This window comes from Triticum aestivum, chromosome 1A, assembly GCF_018294505.1.
Source record: "Triticum aestivum cultivar Chinese Spring chromosome 1A, IWGSC CS RefSeq v2.1, whole genome shotgun sequence".
In the NCBI taxonomy this organism is placed as follows: Eukaryota; Viridiplantae; Streptophyta; class Magnoliopsida; order Poales; family Poaceae; genus Triticum; species Triticum aestivum.
The window spans coordinates 548,130,969-548,150,545 of record NC_057794.1 but is presented as its reverse complement, the minus strand read 5'-3'; positions in this window follow the sequence as shown (position 1 = coordinate 548,150,545).

Genomic DNA, 19,577 nt, shown 5'->3' with positions numbered 1-19,577 from the left:
CCCCCGGGTCTATTTTCCATCATATTACTTTTCGATCTACTATTTTGCATTCTTTTACTTTCTGAACTATAAACCAAAAATATTTAATTTACCGTTTATCTATCTCTATTAGATCTCACTTTTGCAAGTAACCATGAAGGGATTGACAACCTCTTTATCGCGTTGGGTGCAAGTTGTTTGATTATTTATGCCGGTATTCGGTGACTTTTGCATTGTCTCCTACTGGATTGATACCTTGGTTCGCAAACTGGGGGAAATATTTATCTCTACTTTGCTGCATCACCCTTTCCTCTTCAAGGGAAAAACCAAAGCAAGCTCAAGAAGTAGCCAGAAGAATTTCTAGCGCCGTTGCCGGGGAGATCTACGCCAAGTCAAGCCATACCAAGTACCCATCATAAACTCTCATCTCTTGCATTACATTATTTGCCATTCGCCTCTCGTTTTCCTCTCCCCCACTTCTAAAATGATTTTCAAAAAGATTTGCCCTTTTCTTCGCCTTTTTTAGTTCGTCTTTTAATTTTCCCTTATGTCTTACTTGGTTTGTTTGCTTGTTTGCTTGGTATAACTATGTGTTTATTGAAAATCAGAAGCAAAGAGTGTATGGATCCTCATCCACTTGCTAATGTTTTTAAAAGACCCAATTATGATGAACGAATTGCTAGTGAGTTGAGTGCACTAGATTATCTTTATGAGGTTTTGCTTGAAATTTGTGAATCTAAAAATTGTGATGAAGTGTTGAAAGAAGAAAATAATAAAGTGATTCACAATAGCTCCTTGAATGAAAAGCATGATTGCAATTATGTTATTATAAATTCTATTAATGTCAATGATATGCAAACCCAAAGCTTGGGGATGCTAATTTTTCCATGTCTACTACTTGTTGCAATGATCATGATTGAGGTGATTTTTCCTATGATCTTGAAAATTTATTTAATCCCCATGATGAATATGAGATTGATAATAATTTTTGCAATAATACTAAAAGTGGGTTTGGAAGAGTGTCAACTTTAGATCCCACATATTTGGATAATGTTCAATCTTGTGAAGTTTTTGATAAAAGTGGGTTCAGAGAGGCCATGACTTTATTTTATGATAATCCCACTATTCCGGAAGAGTGTCAACTTTGTATGCATGTGGATCATGAAGAGAAAATTTTATGTTATAGCTATATTGTTGAATTTTATTATGATCCTACATGTAATTATTATGAGAGAGGAAAATATGGTTGTAGAAATTTTCATGTCACTAAATTACCTCTCGTTATGTTGAGATTGCTATTGTTTCTTTCTTCTTCCTTGCATATGCTAGTTTTTGCTTGTCTTCTTAATTTGTTTGCTTATATAATGCCTATGCATAGGAAGTATGTTAGACTTAAACTTGTTTTTCACATGATATATGATGCTCTCTTTGTGCTTCAATTTCTATCTTTCATGTGAGCATCATCGAAATTAGCAATGCCTAGCTAAGGGCGTTAAACAATAGCGCTTCTTGGGAGGCAACCCAATTTTATTTTTGTTCTTGCTTTTTAGGTCCTATTTTGCATTAAATAATTTATCTAGCCACTGGTTAGATGTGTTTTTTGTGTTTTAATTAGTGTTTGTGCCAAGTAAGACCTTTGGGATACCTTACGGTGATAGTTGATTTGATCTTGCTGAGAAACAAAAACTTCTGCACCCAGGAAATTAATTTTCATTTTTAACAGAAGCACGATAAAATACTGATTCTTTTTGCAGAAGATTAATAAAAAAATTGATTAGGTTGTCCTAATTTTTAAGCATGTTTGGAGTTATAGAAGTATTCGAGAGTTACAGATTGCTATAGACTGTTCTATTTTTGACAGATTATGTTTTCTCTGTGTTGTTTGTTTATTTTGATGAATCAATGGGTAGTATCAGGGGTATGAACCACGGAAAAGTTGGAATACAGTAGATATTACACCAATATAAATAAAGAATGAGTTCACAACAGTACCAAAAGTGGTGATTTATTTTCTTATACTAACAGAGCTTATGAGATTTTCTGTTGAGTTTTGTGTTGTGAAGTTTTCAAGTTTTGGGTAAGGTTTTGATGGACTATGGAATAAGGAGTGGCAAGAGCCTAATCTTGGGGATGCCCAAGTCACCCCAAGGTAATATTCACGGACAACCAAGAGCCTAAGCTTGGGGATGCCCCGGAAGGCATCCCCTCTTTCGTCTTCGTCTATAAATAACTTTACTTGAGGCTATATTTTTATTCACCACATGATATGTGTTTTGCTTAGAGCGTCTTGTATGATTTGAGTCTTTGATTTTTAGTTTGCCACAACCCTCCTTTCTGTACACACCTTTTGGGAGAGACACGCATGAATCGTGATTTATTAGAATACTCTATGTGCTTCACTTATATCTTTTGAGCTAGGCAATTTGGCCCTAGTGCTTCACTTATATCTTTTTAGAGCACGGCGGTGGTTTATTTTATCGAAATTTTTGAACTCTCATTCTTCACTTATATTATTTTGAGAGTCTTTAAACAACATGGTAATTTGCTTTGGTTATAAATTTAGTCCTAATATGATAGGCATCCAAGGGGGATATAATAAAAACTTTCATATAAAGTGCATTGAATACTATGAGAAGTTTGATTCCTTATGATTGTTTTGAGATATGAAGATGGTGATATTAGAGTCATTCTAGTGAGTAGTTGTGAATTTTAGAAATACTTGTGTTGAGGTTTGTGAGTCTCGTAGGATGCACATATGGTGAACTGTTATGTAACGAAGTTGGAGCATGACATATTTTTTGATTATCTTCCTTATGAGTGGTGGTCGGGGATGAGCGATGGTCTTTTCCTACCAATCTATCCCCTAGGAGCATGCACGTAGTACTTTGTTTTGATGAATAATAGATTTTTGCAATAAGTATGTGAGTTCTTTATGACTAGTGTTGAGTCCATGGATTATACGCACTCTCACCCTTCCACCATTGCTAGCCTCTCTTGTGCCACGCAACTTTCGCTGGTACCATAAACCCACCATATACCTTCCTCAAAACAACCACCATACCTACCTATTATGGTATTTCCATAGCCATTCCGAGATATATTGCCATGCAACTTTCCATCGTTCTGTTTATTATGACACATCATCATTGTCATATTGCTTTGCATGATCATGTAGTTGACATCGTATTTATGGCAAAGCCACTTTATTTTCTATACATGTCGCTCTTGATTCATTGCACATCCCGGTACATCGTGGGAGGCATTCATATAGAGTCATATTTTGTGCTAGTACCGAGTTGTAATTCTTGAGTTGTAAGTAAATAAAAGGTTCCTGGTTCGCCTCCATCCTTCTGGCCGCCTCATGGTTCTTCTGACTTCATCTCCAAGTCTCCTGGTTGTCTTCTGGTCCAAGAAAAATCATCGCGGAGGTTTTGTTCTATTTGGACTCCGTTTGGTATTCCTTTTCTGTGAAGCTCAAAAACAAGGAAAAAACAGAAACTAGCACTGGGCTCTAGGTTAATAGGTTAGTCCCAAAAATAATATAAAATAGCATATTAATGCATATAAAACATCCAAAACAGATAATATAATAGCATGGAACAATAAAAATTATAGATACGCTGGAGACGTATCAAGCATCCCCAAGCTTAATTCCTGCTCGTCCTCGAGTAGGTAAATGATAAAAATAGAATTTTTGATGTAGAATGCTACCTAACATATTTATCCATGTAATTTTCTTTATTGTGGCATGAATGCTCAGATCCATAAGATTCAAAACAAAAGTTTAATATTGACATAAAAACAATAATATGTCAAGCATACTAACAAGGCAATTATGTCTTCTCAAAATAACATGGCCAAAGAAAGCTTATCCCTACAAAATTATATAGTCTGGCTATGCTCTATCTTCATCACACAAAATATTCAAATCATGCACAACCCCGATGACTAGCCAAGCAATTGTTTCATACTTTTGATGTTCTCAAACTTTTTCAACTTTCACGTAATACATGAGCGTGAGCCATGGACATATCACTATAGGTGGAATAGAATATGGTGGTTATGGAGAAGAAAAAAGAAGGAGATAGTCTCACATCAACTAGGCGTATCAACGGGCTATGGAGATGCCCAGCAATAGATATCAATGTGAGTGAGTAGGGACTGCCATGCAACGGATGCACTAGAGCTATAAGTGTATGAAAGTTCAAAAAGAAACTAAGTGGACGTGCATCCAACTCGCTTGCTCACGAAGACCTAGGGCAATTTGAGGAAGCCTATCATTGGAATATACAAGCCAAGTTCTATAATGAAAAATTCCCACTAGTATATGAAAGTGACAACATAGGAGACTCTCTATCAGGAAGATCATGGTGCTACTCTGAAGCACAAGTGTGGTAAAAGGATAGTAACATTGCCCCTTCTCTCTTTTCTCTCATTTTTTCTTTCTCTCTTTTTTGAATGGACTTCTTTGGCCTCTTTTATTTTTTTGTAAATTCCAGAGACTCATCCCGACTTGTGGGGTAATCATAGCTTCCATCATCCTGTCCTCACATGGGACAATGCTCTAATAATGAAGATCATCACACTTTTATTTACTTACAACTCAAGAATTACAACTCGATATTTAGAACAAAATATGACTCTATATGAATGCCTCTGACGGTGTACCGGGATGTGCAATGAATCAAGAGTGAAATTTATGAAAGAATTATGAAAGGTGGATTCTCCACAAATATGATGTCAACTACATGATCATACAAAGCAATATGACAATGACGGAATGTGTCATAACAAACGGAACGGTGGAAAGTTGCATGGCAATATATCTCGGAATGGCTATGGAAATGCCATAATAGGTAGGTATGGTGGCTGTTTTGAGGAACGTATATGGTGGGTGCATGTTACCGGCGAAAGTTGCGCGGTACTAGAGAGGCTAGCAATGGTGGAAGGGTGAGAGTGCGTATAATCCATGGACTCAACATTAGTCATAAAGAACTCACATACTTATTGCAAAAATCTATTAGTTATCGAAAGGAAGTACTACACGCATGCTCCTAGGGGCATAGATTGGTAGGAAAATACCACCACTCATCCCCGACCGCCAATCATAAGGAAGACAATCAATAAATAAATCAGGCTCCGACTTCATCACATAATGGTTCACCATACATGCATGCTACAGGAATCACAAACTTTAACACAAATATTTCTACAATCCATAGTTACTCACTAGCATGACTTTAATATCACCATCTTCATATCTCAAAACAATCATAAGGAATCAAACTACTCATAGTATTCAATGCACTTTATATGAAAGTTTTTATTATACCCCTTTTAAACTACTCACGCTTCATTGGAAGTGTCTCGGATATACCCCGCGGTGTAACCCGGCCGGACTTGGCGATTCACCGATGACCCGCACTGACCAGACCATTTACAAGCAACCTGACTGAACATCATGACTCACTGGTAACCCGGCGGGCGGGACAGACGGATGACAAGGCCCAAGGCCCGAAAGGCCGGCTCATGTTATGGTGGGCCGGTTTAAGAGGAAAGACGTGAGGAATATTTGTCTTACAAGGAGTTAAGACCTGGACTTGTATCCGGTTTGTATTAGAAGATAGACTCATCCTAATCCTAATAGGACTCCACATGTAAACCCGCCCCTTCAACATATATAAGGAGGGGCAGGGCTCCCCATAGAGGGACAAGCAACAAGCAAGAAACAATCGCTAGGGCTAGATATAAAGAACCGGTAATCCGACGACTCCCTGATGATTATAATGAGACCTAGCCACAAACAACACGTAGGGTTATTACCGGATGATGTTTCCCGGGGCCCGAAGCTATCTAAATCCTTGTCTTATGTTGCGTCTCTCGATTCCGCCCGATCCCTCTCAAGCTACCACATAGATGTGTTGGCCTCACGATTAAGTCCTCACACTAGGACATCTGCCGTGACAATTCCACGATAGTTGGCGTCCACCGTGGGGCTCGCGCGCGGTGGTGTTGAGTTCTTGGAGGAATCTCTCCCAAGGATCAAGAAGATTTACAATTTTCCAGATGAGCCGGTTTGGAGGGATTTTTATCAACTTCAAGTTCATCAGTTCGGATTTGAGATCTTTAAAGATTGAAGGTTCAAGAAATTTAGGGTCACAACTGGTCCGTCGCCGTCGTCGGGCAACACTACAAAAAAAATACACTTCCGTGATGATACGTGTTTGTCACAGTAGGTCACTTTTTTTGTCATGCATGTACATCCATGACAAATTTATGAAAGAATCAAGATAGTCATACCTGTGCTGTCGTAGAAGTGTTCCATGACATTACCAAAATTATCATCATGGAAGTGTCCACTTCCATGACAATAAATCGCGCGTCACAGAAGTGCTTTCGTCAACGGTGACCGACATGTGGCATCCACCATAAGGGAACACCGTTAAGCTATCAGGTCGGGTTTTGGATCTGATAACTCGTTAACAGCCCCGACCAATGGGGATTTTCCACGTGTAAAATCATCATTGGCTAGAGGAAACACGTGTCGGCTCATCTTTGGGACAGATGTCATCCACTCACTGGACAGAAGGCGCCTATGATACGTCGACACGTGGCACGGCCCAACAGTGACCCATTCCTGTGAAAAGGCCGGCCCATTTGACTTGGTCAAAAGCTGGCGGGCCGGCCCATGGAAAGCCTGTTAATGGCCTGTTCGCATATAGCCCATTTACAGCCCGCTAACCCAAGGCCCGTTACGCCCTATCCGAATTAGGCCCAATAGCGTCATCTGGGCCGTCCAATAGATTCCATCCCGTTTTCACTTCTGGCCCATGTATAGCCCATGACGTTATTCGGCCCATATGAGGCCCTTTGTAACTCTTGGCCCATTAGCGGCATGTGCTGAAACTGGCCCGTAATGAACAGTGTATCACTTTACACCCATTAACGGCCCGTGGTGAAACTGGCCCGTAATGAACAGTGTATCACTTTATACCCATTAATGGCCCGTTATTCCGTTGGGCCGTCTCCAGCCCATGTTACCTTTCGGCCTTCTCAGAGCCCATTTATTCTTGGGCTCATTTCCGGCATTCGTTTACTTACGGCCCGTTACTGTCATTTTCTGCTTGTGGGCCAAATTCAGCCCGTGGTTACAGTCGGCCCGTTTGTGGTCAGTTAATACGTTCGGCCGTTTTTATAGCGTCATCAAATACGGCCTATTAACGATGGCCCGTTATGGTCGTCCCATGAATGGACGATTCCAACTCTAGTCCGTTTACTGCCAAAATGCGTCTGTTTGGCCCATGTTTAGCCAATCGATCATACGGCCCATATAAGGCCCATTGATGATATAGCCCATAGAAGGCCCATTGATGATACGGCCCGTAGAAGGCCCATTGTTTCTACGGCCTGTAGAAGGTCCACTATTTCTACGGCTCGTAGAAGGCCCACTGTTTCTACGGCCCGTAGGAGGCCCAGTGTCACTACAGTAAATATTAGCCCATGGTTATTGTGGCCTAGTTTTAAAAAATAGATTATTGCAGCCACTAGCAAACCGCAGAAAAAGAACTGCGCTGACTATAAGCAAACAAATAAACAAGACAACAAGGAAATAAATAAGCAAGCAACTTACACTAGGCTATCACGGCTATTACACATATTACATCCACTGGGCATCAAAGTTCGCCACCAGTGCAAATATAGGGAACACAGCAGCATATAAACGTCGCAGCAGAACAAGTCCAGAACTGAAACCACTTCAGAAGAGCTCAAGAAACAATATCCTGGGTACCCATAATGCTGGCAAGATGCTTAGCAAGCTTATTAACTTTCTCTTGTTTGGCGCTTAAGTCCTCCAGCGCTTGCTGTTGCACCAGAAAGTATGCATCTGAATTCTGTAGGGACTTCCTCAGTCCTTCGGCTTCCTGTCGCATAACATCTGATCGATGTCTTTCAACTTGAAGTTGAGACTCAAGAAGCCGAACTGATTCAGGCAATGAGTTCGAAGAGCTGGTGCCAGCAGTGGTAGCCAGTAACTCGAACACTACATCAAGACAGGACTTTGGGGTTGTCTCAGTGTCTTCAATATAGTTTTTATCAGCTTTCTTGGAGACCAACAGGGATGTCTCACTATCTTGAACCTTATCTGCATTACTTCCTTTACCATTGCATAACAGGGTACTCTTCTCCAATATTTTATCCGCGTTCTAAAAGAGAAACAAACAAACACATCTCAGGTTTACAATGTAGTATATGAAACTCATTTTGGTAAACCAGTTCAGTAGTAAGGTGGACAGGATAACAGCATGAAACAAACATATATCTATGTAGTATGGTCACTGTATGGTCTATATCATTCTAGTTTATGTTGCCAAATCAAGATAGATACAGTTCGAATCATATCTATTTAAGACAAAGCAGCATAGACAGAATATAAGTGTGGGAAACTACACAGCAATAACAACACTTGTAATGTGCATGGCATGAGAACATAACTGTTTATTCAATTGAAACTGAAATCAACATAGAGCAAGTTACAACAGCAAACAGCCAAACACGTTGAAGAAACAGGTTTAAAACATACCTGTTGCGCCATTGGAGTTTCAATTGCATCCTTCAAATTTGAAATTAGTTGGTATCAGTAAATACAGTGATGCAAGAGCAAAGTAGTATGAACCATAGCTACGGAACCTGACCTGAGAACAATTCTTCTTCTGCTTTAAGCGTTGACTTCGGGTTCGGAGTGGTGGTCCTCGTGATTTGGGCACTGCAGTTGCCTTACTAACTGCTCGTGTTTGGGTGCTCTGTGGTGGAGACGGTGCTGTGTCAATGGGAACTGGGTGTCTATCTGCTGGGGTTGGGGTTAGAAGGGGTGTAGCTGGTTCTCTGTCCAACTGGGTAGGGGTACAATCTGCATGAGTGTGGGTTATGTGTGGTGGGGCTGGTTCTTGGGCAAGTACAACCGTGGTTCTATCTGCATCGACAGGTAGCACGATCTTTTCTGAAGACCGTGTTTTTACTCCCACAGATACTGCCATCACTCCCTCCAATTGAAATGGCTGATAAACAAGAAAAGTAATTGAATGTACAGACATTGTAAGATAGACAGGTGCAATGGATAGTAGGGAAGAAAACAGGGCATGAAATAATTCACATTTATGTTGTCTAAGCAAACAGAATAGCAGGACATAATTTCACATATATGATGGCTAATTAAACAGGATAGCATGACACAATTTCACATGTATGATGGCTAACTAAACAGGATAGAATGACATACTTCAAAATATGATGACTATGTAAACAGGATGACATGATATAACTATACGATGTGTCTATTAAAGTGGTTGGCATGCCATAAATCACAAACATGCCGTCGATGGAAACATGATGGCATGATATAATTCACGGATAGAATGACATAATTTAAATATGATGACTATGTAAACAGGATGAGATGATATAACTATATTATGTCTTTAGAAAATGGGTTGGCATGCCATAATTCAGATACATGTTGTCTATGTAAACATCATGGCATGACATAATTCAAATATATGATTTATATACTAAGGAAGTGAGCAGAGGGCAATCGCATATATGATGTGTCAACTAAGGAGATGGCATTCAATATTGTGTATATGATGTAAAAACTAAGCATTGCAATACAACATATGCATTATATGAGTAATATAACCCTGCCAAGTTTGAGCATACACCTCAGGGGGATAATAGGACTGGTCATCTGCCTCTGAATCCTCCTCTGAAGAGCTATCTGTAACCAGCAAGATATCTGCTTCAGCAGGTAGCATTGTCTGCTCTGAAGACCTTGTTTTCACTCCAGATTTCTCCATCACCAATTCAAATGGCTGATGCACAGGAAGAGCAGTTGAATATACAAACATTGTCGACAAAAGCAATGAGAAATACAAAAAAAGGACGGCATGATATAATTCACATATATGACGCTTGCCTAAACAGCATGGCATTGCATAATTCACATACATAATGCCTTGCAACAAGATAACATTGCATAATTCACATATATAATGTCTTGCAACAAGATGGCATTGCATAATTCACATATATGGTAATTAGACACTAAACAGGTGGCATTCACACAAAGCATGTCTAAACTAAGCAAATGACATAGCAATGCAAGATACCATACGCACGATATGAGCAACATAACCCTGCCAAGTTAGGGCATGCACCTCGGGGGGGGAATATGACTGGTCATCTGTCTCTGAATCCTCCTCTGAGGAGCTATCGGTAACCAGCAAGACATGCGCTTCGTCAGATAGCATTGTCTGCTCTGAAGACCTTGTTTCCACTCCAGATTTTTCCATGACCGTGCCAAATGGCTGATGCACAGGAAGAGTAATTGAATGTACTAAATTTTTGACAAATTTAACACGTAATAAAAAAATGATGGCATGATATAATTCACATATAAGATGACTGGCTAACCAGGGTGGCATTGCAAAATTCACATATATGATGTCTGGCTAAACAAGATGGAATTGCATGATTCACATATACGATAAAGAAACTAAATAGATGGCATTGACACAAAGCATGTCTAAACTAAGCAGATGACATCTTTAATGTATGTAGTAAGCAATGCAAGGCACCATATGCATGATATTACCAACATCAGCATGCCAAGTTAGAGCGAAGACCTCATGGGGTAAATAGGAGTGGTCTTCTCCTTCTGAATCCCCCTCATAACAGTTATCTTCCTCTTGATTACGATCCGAAATGGGTGTAGGGGGGGGGCTGCCTTTGCGCCCACCATGGAATGACGTCTGCATGAAATTTTATTGCCACGCAAGGCTCGTCTCTTTTTCTCTACATGACCAGTTCCATTGTGTACAATAACTGGCATGCATAGGAATAAAACATAGTGAGATTATGTAAGGAGTGCATGCACAAATCCAGAGTGATGGTAGCAAACTGTGGATAGACCCAAAACCAATGATAGCAGGCAGATAATAGCTTTAGTTAAAAATACAGAAAATGGCTCCTTTAGCATGCACCCAACATGAAACTCATAGTAGACACCGGAGATTAACCAGATAGTAGACAGATAGTACTGATTGCTGCCCCAATATGTACCCCACAACCATTTAAAAACTCAAGTTTTAGCATTAGTTTGGACCTGACTCGGAGTCTAATAGGTGAACACGACGATAATGTAGCATGTCATCATATTAAGCGACGCATAACGTAAGCAGACACGGAAGAGTGCGACCTCTCTTGCGGACCCGTGTAGTCCTCAAGGTCATCTGCTCATTTGATGATGGTAATGTAGTTGTCGTGGCTGCCGGCGGCGGGGAAGAAGATCTGAGGCGGCGAAAGACAGTCTGGAGAGCGGATCCGTGCTGTGGTGAACCCTTCTGTCGTTGGAGCAGCTGAGCTGGGGTGGAACACAGCGCCGCAGGAGCAGGACAAACCACACAAGGTTTTCTCTGACACATATCTGTAACAGAAGTAATTGAGTAAGGGCTTGTTTGAATTTGAGGATTCTAACAATGCAGGGATAGGAAATAGACAGGAATAGGATAGGAATGCACGTGCAAAACAGAGATATTAAAAACACAGGATTTCTGCCAATCTGGGTGTTTGATTCACAACAATTGGAAGATCATAGGATGCAAAAAAGCATGGTGAGATTAAGTCAAACCACAAGAAAATGTACGGTTATAATGCTATTATGCTACTATCTCTTAGTCTTGTGCTTGATGAATAGGAATATGAAAAGGAGGAGAAGTGGAAATTAGAATTCCTATAGTTTTTCTTTCAAGGAGACACTAAAGGAACAAATCCTACAGTTTTCCTTTGCTCCATTCCTTTGCACCAAATTCATGAAAAGTAGTATCGTAGGAAACTTTCCAATTCCGATGTTTTTCATTCACTTTTCCTTTCAAGCACTGGCGATTCTAGTAGGCAGGCTTGAGCAAGGAAAATCCTACACTAAAAAAATGATTTTGTGCTACTTCTATTACTTTGGACCCAGGCCACTACCATACTAGCTCAACTCCTCGGCCCATCGACAAATGCACAGCTCAAACGCGCAGAGATAAATAATGATGGCGTTCAAGAGAGTCCATCACGGATAGCTAAGTTGCCTGGTACCTCACTGCTTGTCATATAGTAGGATAAAATAATCGTATTTCCCATTACTACGAGTGCTCAGTGGACAATATATATAACATGTAGAGTAAAAAAGAGATGCAACAAGTGTACAACCTCTTTGGCGAAGCCATGTCGATCTCAGCGTGATTGGGTTGGCCGGCGAGGATGCTCCGACTGACTTGGCTGTCGGAGGAGGGGAAGAAGATCTTAGGTGTCTGGAGATGGAGCCCGAGGTACTGCTCCACTGTGATGGAGGGTTTCATCGTTGGAGCAGCTCTGGTGAGTTGTACGACGCCGAGGCTGAAGCGGGCCAAGAGAGACAACGAACAACATTAACCTGAGTGGAATTCTAATAGCATCTCCAATACATGACGTAAAATACATAAACACAAAGTGCTAGATGTAAAATACATCAGCTGCTCATCTCTGAACTTAACTGTCGAAACTAAATTTAACTCTCAAAACTGAACTTCACTGTCGAAACTGAACTTAACTGTCGAAACTGAATGTTGCTGTCGAAACTGAATTTTGCTGTCGAAACTGAACGCACTAGCAAGGTGAGGCTACACGTCGGTCGACTGACTTTTTCATCTCTGGTCAGTCGATTTTGCAGCCATTGGATACAAATTCAAGGGCCTGCAGTTCATCTTCAACCTCCACCCCCCTGAGCCGGCCAAACAACAGCCCCCCGCTGCCCGCGGCCGGTGGTGCGCTGCCCCGCCCGCCCCGAAAACACTCCCCACCACCGGTCCACCGCCACCCCGACCATCCCTCTAGGCCCCACCGTGCCGAGCTTTTTCTCCGGCGATCCCCACGCCACCGCCCCGCCAACACCCCGCCACTGCCGGCGACCACCGCCCCCATCCTAAACCCTAAGATAGATAGTGGGGTACCTCTCCGGCGAGCCCCCATCCCCACTGCGGCTGGTTCTTCCTTCACCCTGGCAGCATCGGAGTGAAGTGTAGCTAAATCGGAGCAGCATCGCAAGCAAGAGCAAGAGCGAGAGCAGCAGTGCGAGCAAGAGCAATAGCAAGAGAAGACCAGGTAGGGGACCGAGAGCAAGAGCAGAGCAGCAGCGCGAGCGAGAGCTAAAGCAGCAGCAGGTCCTACTGATGTGGACGTTGCTACCGAGGGAGCGACGCCGTGGAGGAAGTGGCCGACGATGCCGCCGTGGATGGAGCCGCGCCGTGTCGGCTCGGGACCGAGCGCCGACAGCACCGTGAGATCGAACCAAGAAGAAAATGCGGTGATTAGTGTACAACCTCTTTGGTGGCGCCGATTAGGCTGCAGCTTCATCCGAGGAAACGGTGATGATGATGCTCTTCCGGTGGTGCAGGTGAAGACGGCGGTGTGGGAATGGAGGTGGCGCGAAAGATGAGGGGAACATCGGGGCAGCTCCGTGGAGGTGGAGGACGATGTGGCTGAACCGGCGAGATGATGAGATCGACGATGGATCCTCATCCGGTATGGTGGATGAGGGATGTCGAGGTGTTGCTGTGGACGACGTCGTCGGGGAAGAGGCTCCGGCTGGGTGGCGGACGGAGCAGGGTGTGGGTTTCGTCGCGGGTTTTCGCGGCCTTGGTGTACGAATGGGTGGGCGGACGGGATGGCAGTGGGGAACCATGTCTTAGAGACGCTATCGGTGTCAAAACCGGCGGATCTCGGGTAGGGGGTCCCGAACTGTGCGTCTAGGCCGGATGGTAACAGGAGGCAAGGGACACGATGTTTTACCCAGGTTTGGGCCCTCTTAATGGAGGTAAAACCCTACGTCCTGCTTGATTAATATTGATGATATGGGTAGTACAAGAGTAGATCTACCACGAGATCAGAGAGGCTAAACCCTAGAAGCTAGCCTATGGTATGATTGTTGTTGTGTATGTTGTCCTACGGACTAAAACCCTCCGGTTTATATAGACACCGGAGAGGGTTAGGGTTACACAAAGTCGGTTACAATGGTAGGAGAATGCATATCCGTATCGCCAAGCTTGCCTTCCACGCCAAGGAAAGTCCCTTCCGGACACGGGACGAAGTCTTCAATCTTGTATCTTCATAGTCCAGGAGTCCGGCTGAAGGTATAGTCCGGCCATCCGGACACCCCCTAATCCAGGACTCCCTCAGTAGCCCCTGAACCAGGCTTCAATGACGACGAGTCCGGCGCGCAGATTGTCTTTGGCATTGCAAGGCGGTTTCCTCCTCCAAGTACTTCATAGAAGATTTTGAACACAAAGATAGTGTCCGGCTCTGCAAAATAAGTTTCCACATATTGCCATAGAGAGAATAATATTTACACAAATCTAATCTGCTGACGTATTCCGTAGTGTGACACACCACGGCCAAGCCTTTATCTGAGTCGTTTCATTATCCCACCTCAGTGCGTCATGCGAGGCGGTTTCCTTGGCACGTCTTGTTAAAGCAGAGATCGTGTCCCCTTATTCCGGGATTCTCATCAATACGGGCATGGGTAACCCAACCGCGCCATTGATTACGGCGCTTGAGATAAGCGAGTTTTACCAGGCTGGTGGGGACACGTAGTTGCGTCCACCCACATAAGGGGATAATGATCCACCCTTTCACCTACGCCTTCTTCCTCCCTTGCTTATCCATTCACGCGCACTCGAGCTCCAGCGCCCAAGTCTGCACTCCCCACCTCAACCTTCTCCAGCCATGTCCAGAGCGGGAGGCAAGTGGATGGTCTCCTTCGTCATGGAGGGACGCATCAAAAAACTGAGGAAGGCCGGATATTTGTCTAACGACATTGCGTACCGGCTTCCCGAAAAGGGGCAGCTCAGCCCCACCCCTAGGCCCTATGAGAGGGTGGTGTTCCTCCCCCATTTCCTCAGCAGACTGGGCTTCCCTCTTCACCCATTTGTTCGGGGGATCATGTTCTACTACAGCCTAGATTTCCATGATCTGGCCCCGAACTTTGTCCTCAACATCTCGGTGTTTATCGTCGTGTGCGAGGCTTTCCTCCACATCCGCCCCCATTTTGGCCTATGGCTCAAGACTTTCAATGTCAAGCCGAAGGTGGTGCGCGGCAACTAGGCGGAGTGCGGAGGCGCCATGGTGGGCAAGATGGCCAACATCTTATGGCTCGAGGGCTCCTTTGTGGAGACCCTGAAGGGGTGGCAATCGGGGTGGTTTTACATCACCGAGCCGCGCGACCCCGAATGGGTCGCAGCCCCCGAGTTTCGATCCGGACCCCCTACGCGGCTCACCTCCTGGAAGGAGACGGGCCTGTCGTGGGGTAAAAAAGGAGAGCTGACCGGACTCCAAACATGCGTCCAAATCCTGGTGGACAAGAAGCTCAAACTTGTCAACGTAGTCCAGGTTATGCTCATCCGCCTGATCCTCCCGTGTCAAGAACGGGCTTTCAACCTGTGGGAGTTCGACCCAGCATGGAACCAAACTCTGAGCAGGCTCTTCGACACGATGTACGAAGATGCCTGGAAGGTGCTTTTCAAGGGTGCCGAGGCCCCCGCATCCGCTACCGAGGATCGCGGATTCAGTATGCAGCGTCACGCTCATGCGATAAGCTGTTTTTTCCTTTTATAGGGTATCAGTTTTTCATAGTTTGACTCCATGCGGGATCTAAGCTCCCTTACCTTTGACAGGATTGGCAAGTGACGTTCGGACAGATCAACTGTCCGGCTCCTTTGCCCGAAGGCCCAGCGGATGCTCGCTTGGCGAAGCTGCTGGTTCCGGCACCCTATGTGGTGCCGGAGAAGAAGGCCGCGAAAAAGGCCACGGGGACTCGAAAGAGTGCCCGGCGCTAGGAGGTGTTGGATCCATCATTCGACGGTTCCGAGGCACATTCCTCTCGTGAAGACGAGGAGGAAGAAGAAGAGACCTCTCCTCCTTCAGTGGGAGGAGAGAAGAAAAGGAAGGCCGCCCTCTCTGGGGAGGCCGGAGGGTCCAAGAAGGGGAAAACCCTTCCTCCGGACTACTCCACCGACGCCGACGACGGCGGAGAAGAGTGGCCGCCCAGGGCCAAGCCCCTGGCAAAATTGTAAGTATCTGGATACCAGAGTAATTCATAGTATTCGTTTATTGCACAGCTTTCCCTTATGTCGAATATGTTTATGCAGCCCACCCAAAGACCGGCTCGACGCGTCGTCGAGCGGCTCACTGGACTCATCGGATGAACTCGCTTCCGACGGCTTCCTCCCCCCGCCCTACGGACGACACCGAAGTGTTGTCCGAACAGGTTCCAAGCCGGGAGGAGGTGGTCCTGAAGGCGCCGCAAGGCGACCTCCCGGACTCTAGGAGTAAAGGGGATGAAACCCCCCAGGGCTCCAAGTCTGGCTCTAGGCCGGACACCGCTCCGGAACCTTCAAAGGTTCCAGAGTCCGGCGGGGGACCTCCTTCCAAGAGGAGCAAGCCCACTGTGTCGGTGAACCCCGTCCAACCGGAGGCGCTGGACAATCTGTTGGAGGCGCTCCAAGGCGCCTCCATCGACGAGGAGCACCGCACCATTATGAGTGCGTGGTCCAGAAGGTTCAGTCCGCCAAGAGCGGACTGACTGAAGCTTGTACTAGCCTTTTAACAGGCTTTGAGGTAAGTAAAGAATGTGTAAATAATATTACCGCATAGACAGTATCCCCTGATGCTCTGTTTAGCGTTCGGGAAGAAAAGCCGGATACATGATCAAATAAAATTCACAGGAGTCTAAAAAAGGAGTCAATATGCGTATGCAGGCTTCTCTGCTTGCGTCTGCCGCATTAACTGCGGAAGTGGACACACTAAAGCAGAACCTCGAGCGGTCCGAGCAAGAGCTCGGGCGTGCCAAGAAGTAGCTCGAGGACAATGAAGGTAAGAAATACCTTGTTTAAATATATATATATATATAAAGGTGCAATTGCAAAAAATGACAGGATTATCGTGGCTATTGTAGGGCCACATCTGAGGTGGCGACCCTTAAGCAAGCGCTGGTCGAGGCCGAGAAGAGGGCGGCCATGGAGCGCACCGAGCGGGAGAAGTATGAGGCCGAGGTTGGCAAGGTACGGCAAGAGCTCCAAGCTCTCACGGAAAAACATGAGAGTTTGGAGCTTGACTCAAAGACGCGAGCGTCTGAGCTCGCGGTGGCTATTGAAAATGCCAAGTCTGCCAAGGCCGAATCCCAGAAGACCCTCCAGGAGTTGGATGAGGTGAAGAAGATAGCAGCGGGTAAGGCATTCTTTATGCAAAGCAAACACATAGACATGAGTTACTTGTTACTTACCCGAATCCGGAGCTCTCCAGGAGCGTTCGCAGATCTTCCCCGGAGTGTGTCCGATGCCGCCTCATTCTATCGAGCCGAGGAGGGCAACTCGACAGAGAAGGTGTTCTGGTCTCAGTATGCTGAGGCCGGACACCCCGTGCCCCTGAGCGACCAGCTGAAGCAACTGGTCAAGCTCCACGGAGGCGGCGGCCAGAGATGGCGCAGGCGGCGGCGCTCGGCGTCACAGGCGGCGGCGCTCGGCGTCACAGGCGGCGGCGACGGTGATGGTTGGTGGCGGCGGGGCGCGGCGAGCGAAGTCCGGCGCGGTCGGCGGCGATGGCCGGTGGAGGCGGCGGCGGCGAGGCGCTGCGGTGGCCGGCGCAGGTGTCGGGCGGCCGAGCTCTCTCCGGCAAAAGTCAACGGGCGGACAAGGAGATCCGGGACGGGGTGATTCCGGATCGGGACGAAGCCGTTTGGATCGGGGGAGTGGTGCATCTCATCCCACTCCCCGATTGGATCTGGCCGAAATGGAGGACAACGCCGGCGAGGTTGGCACGCGGTGGCCGGAGCCTGCCGCGGCGAGGCGAGGTGGCGGCGCGGGTCGTCGGCCGATGGGAGGAGCAGGACGGAGGCGGTGGCCGGAGATGGCGCAGGCGGTGGTGCTCGGCATCACAGGCGGCGGCGATGGCGCTGGTTGGTGGCGGCGGGGCGCGGCGAGCGAAGTCCGGCGCGGTCGGCGGCAATAGCCGGTGGAGGAGGCGACGGCGAGGCACTGCGGTGGCCGACGCAGGTGGCGGGCGGCGGAGCTCTCTCCGGCAAAAGTCAACGGGCGGACGAGGAGATCCGGGACGGGGTGATTCCGGATCGGGACGAAGCCGTTTGGATCGGGGGAGTGGTGGATCTTATCCCACTCCCCGATCGGATCTGGACGGAGTGGAGGACGACGCCAGCGAGGTCGGCACGCAGTGGCCGGAGCCTGCCGCGGCGAGGCGAGGTGGCGGCGCGGGTCGCCGGCCGGTGGGAGGAGCAGGACGGAGGCGGCGGCCGGAGATGGCGCAGGCGGCGGTGCTCGGCGTCACAGGCGGCGGCGACGGCGGTGGTTGGTGGCGGCGGGGCGCAGCGAGCGAAGTCTGGCGTGGTCGGCGGCGATGGCCGGTGGAGGAGGCGGCGGTGAGGCGCTGCGGTGGCCGGCGCAGGTGGCGGGCGGCCGAGCTCTATCCGGCAAAAGTCAACGGGCGGACAAGGAGCTCCGGGACGGGGTGATTCCGGATCGGGACGAAGCCGTTTGGATCGGGGGAGTGGTGGATCTCATCCCACTCCCGATCGGATCTGGCCGAAGCGGAGGACGACGCTGGCAAGGTCGGCACGCGGTGGCCGGAGCGGCCGCGGCGAGGCGAGGTGGCGGCATGGGTCGCCGGCCGGTGGGAGGAGCAGGACGGAGGCGGCGGCCGGAGATGGCGCAGGCGGCGGCGCTCGGCGTCACAGTCGGCGGCGATGGCGATGGTTGGTAGCGGCGGGGCGCGGCGAGCGAAGTCCGGCGCGGTCGGCGGCGATGGCCGATGGAGGAGGCGGCGACGAGGCGCTGCGGTGGCCGGCGCAGGTGGCGGGCGGCGGAGCTCTCTCCGGCAAAAGTCAACGGACGGACGAGGAGATATGGGACGGGGTGATTCCGGATCGGGACGAAGCCGTTTGGATCGGGGGAGTGGTGGATCTCATCCAACTCCCCGATCGGATCTGGCCGGAGTGGAGGACGACACCGGCGAGGTCGGTACGCGGTGGCCGGAGCCTGCCGCGGCGAGGCAAGGTGGCGGCGCGGGTCGCCGGCCGATGGGAGGAGCAGGACGGAGGCGGCGGCCGGAGATGGCGCAGGCGGCGGCGCTCGGCATCACAGGCGGCGGCGACGGTGATTGTTGGTGGCAGCGGGGCGCGGCGAGCGAAGTCTGGCGCGGTCGGCGGCGATGGCCGGTGGAGGCGGCGGCGGCGAGGCGCTGCGGTGGCCGGCGCAGGTGGCGGGCGGCCGAGCTCTCTCCGGCAAAAGTCAACGGGCGGACGAGGAGATCCGGGACGGGGTCATTCCGAATCGGGACGAAGCCGTTTGGATCGGGGGAGTGGTGGATCTCATCCCGCTCCCCGATTGGATCTCGCCGAAGCGGAGGACAACGCCGGCGAGGTCGGCACGCGGTGGCCGGAGCCTGCCGCGGCGAGACGAGGTGGCGGCGCGGGTCGCCGGCCGGTGGGAGGAGCAGGACGGAGGCGGCGGCCGGAG